This window comes from Fukomys damarensis, unplaced genomic scaffold (assembly GCF_012274545.1).
Source record: "Fukomys damarensis isolate Sample0158 unplaced genomic scaffold, DMR_v1.0_HiC HiC_scaffold_11, whole genome shotgun sequence".
Classification (NCBI taxonomy): Eukaryota; Metazoa; Chordata; class Mammalia; order Rodentia; family Bathyergidae; genus Fukomys; species Fukomys damarensis.
The window spans coordinates 39,231,986-39,234,509 of NW_022900923.1; the positions used below are offsets into that span (position 1 = coordinate 39,231,986).

General features: G+C 62.0%; 1 protein-coding gene across 3 annotated transcripts in view; it reads left to right on the forward strand.

The window, feature by feature from the left end:
• The window catches only part of Nr5a2 (nuclear receptor subfamily 5 group A member 2), a 136,294-nt gene that overhangs the window by 12,060 nt on the left and 121,710 nt on the right, over positions 1-2,524 (forward strand). The window lies entirely within an intron of this gene.

The window sequence follows — 2,524 nt, forward strand, 5'->3', positions numbered from 1 at the left end:
CTTCGAGCCCCTCCTCTGGTGCGGGCGGAAAAGTTGATGGCTCTCGAGCCGTGCGCTGGCAGAGCTCCGCCAAACAAGGTCTAATGGACCGCTTCCAATTAGAAAGAGGCCTCGGGATCTGTGCCGCTCGAGCGGGGGTGAGACGGGGGCGCCTGAGGTTCAGAGGTGCTCGGAATGAAAGCCCGGCCCGTGGAGGGGAAGTCTCCCCGACACCCGCTCGGGCTCTCGGGCGCTGCAGCCGCGGCGCAAGCTGACACTCCCGCGTGGGGAGACGGGCTGCCCGGGGAAGCCAACCGCAGGAAGAGGCGACCGGCGAGGGGCTGTGTTAGCGGGCTGAGGGTGCGTAGGGTTGCCCCAGAGCTCCGGGAATCCCGGAGCCGCCTCGGGTGCTGACAACTTCAAAACTGTAGAAATCAAGGGAGCCGAACTCACTGCCCCTGCATCCGCAGCCAGGGCAGTGTCTAGTGTTGGGGGCTGAGGGTAGTAGTTTATTGCCCCTTCTTCAGCCCGAGAGCTGGGACTATGAAAAGCCCATTTGTTTTCCCAGCTCTTGATTGCTAACAACAACAGAAAAAAACAATCCTACTGTCTATATTTTCTCCACATTCCAAAATAGCAACTCTAGATCTGGCTTGTATTAAGCCCGTCAGAAGTTTATCGCATTTGCCCCGGGCCGGGGAGGGAACAATGCTAGGAAAAGTCACCGGTGCTCTTCCACCCTCGCCCCTTCCCGCGCTCAGGATGTGCGGGCCGGCGGGCCTGTGATCCGGGAGCTTCCTGCCATCCCCTTGCGCGGACTTGAAAGGGCCGGGGAGGTGTCGAGAGCAGAGTTCAGGGCTGCGCGCGCGGGGCGCTCGGGCAGGCGACCCGGCTTGGCCACATCACCCGGGAAAGGGGGTGGCGGGAGGACGAGCAGTTGGCACGTGGGGCCGGTTATCCCCTCCATCTGGGGCCTCGCCGGGCCTTCGGGTAAGGCCGTGCAGGTCCCCTGGGGCTGAAGCCCGAGAGCCCAACATTGCAGGTCTGGCCGCAGAGGTACCCGGTTGGCCCAAAGAGGCGTTTCTTCTCAGAACTTGGGACTGAAGCGAGGTGTGGCCGGGGCCCACTGCCGCCAGCCCTGGAAACAGTGCCCTTTCCGCCTCCCTCAGATGCCCGCGCGCTTCAGGGTCCGAGAGGAAAGTTACTTCTTGGTGATCCGGAGCGGGCGTTTCCGAAATACTCTGGAAAGGTAGCCCCGGGAGGCTCTGGAAGAAGTAGATGAGGGGAAGCCCCCAGGGCTTAATGGGGTGGGGGTCCTAGGTGACGTTTGGGGAGGCGCCCTCTTGGTACCATTTTCTGCCCCCAGGCGAGAGCGCCGGCCAGCGCAGGTCTGGTTTCCAAAGCAGCGCGGAAAGCGCCTGGGCACGGTTCCCCCGGGACGCAGCCTGCCTGAGGGAAGCGCCCTTGGGATGGCGGACCCCATCCCCACACGCGGTCTGGTTCCAGCCCGGGTCGCGCTCTTATCCGACCGACGGGAGTCAGAGAGCGGGTCTGCAGCTGCACTCTCGGCGCGGCACGCCCAACCTCGCGGGGACTCCTTGCCCCGGCCTCCCGGGACGCGCAGTCCTCTCCTTCTTCTAGGGAGAGCACAGCGACTTCTTTGCCGCGACAGGTTCGGTTCTCCAGCTCGGCACCAGGGCCCTGGGTGACCCTGAAAGATGCCCAGCCTCCCACAGCCGCGTCTGTCTTCCCACCCAGCCTCTCTTTTTTAAAGTTTTCACGAGGATCCCCACCCAGGACTAGGTCTTTTCTCTGTTGGATCCCCGAAGTGGGCACGGAACCTGTTAAGAAGTGTAAAGTTAAGAGTTTATTTTGTTACTCGAAGGGCAGGCAGAAAAAGAGCACGCTTGGTAAATACGGTATTTTCCCGTCCCTGAAGCATGCTGCGAGGCGGTCTGTGAACACGAAGGTTTAAACTTCTGGAGCTCTCGGTCTCTCCCCAGACCCGGCATGGCTCTCCTAGGGCCGGGATTCAAGCCCACGCCGCTGGTAACGGCGCTCAGCATCCCTTGCTTCTGTGCCACGCAGCCCAGGCCCCGGCCTCTCCTACAGCCTCTCTTCCTGGGATTCTCCAGACTCTGGCTAAGTCCTTCCCGTCTAAGCCCCAGCCCTCTGTCTTGGGGCGGGACACCCCCTCCACCCCTACCCCGAAAACCCTTTCCGAGGCCCTCAGACAGAAGAATTTTATTTAAAAAATAAGTCCCGGGCAGTAGAGTGGTCGGGCTGGGGTGGGGGTTTGGCGATGGGTGGGGGGTCCTTCTCCCCGCTTTTGGTAAACAAATCAGAGCAAACTTCGGCCGGACTACGGTCACCCCCTCCCCCGTGTGCCCACCGCTCCACCCCCTGCGATGCCACTGATTAACTTAAAGCAAACTGGCCTGCTGTTTGTACTCCACTGGGTAGCAGAAAGTTGAGCAAGGGACCGAGCCGGCGCGGTGCGCCTCGGGGCTCGGGAGCGGTTCCGGGCTGCACTGCGCAGACCTGC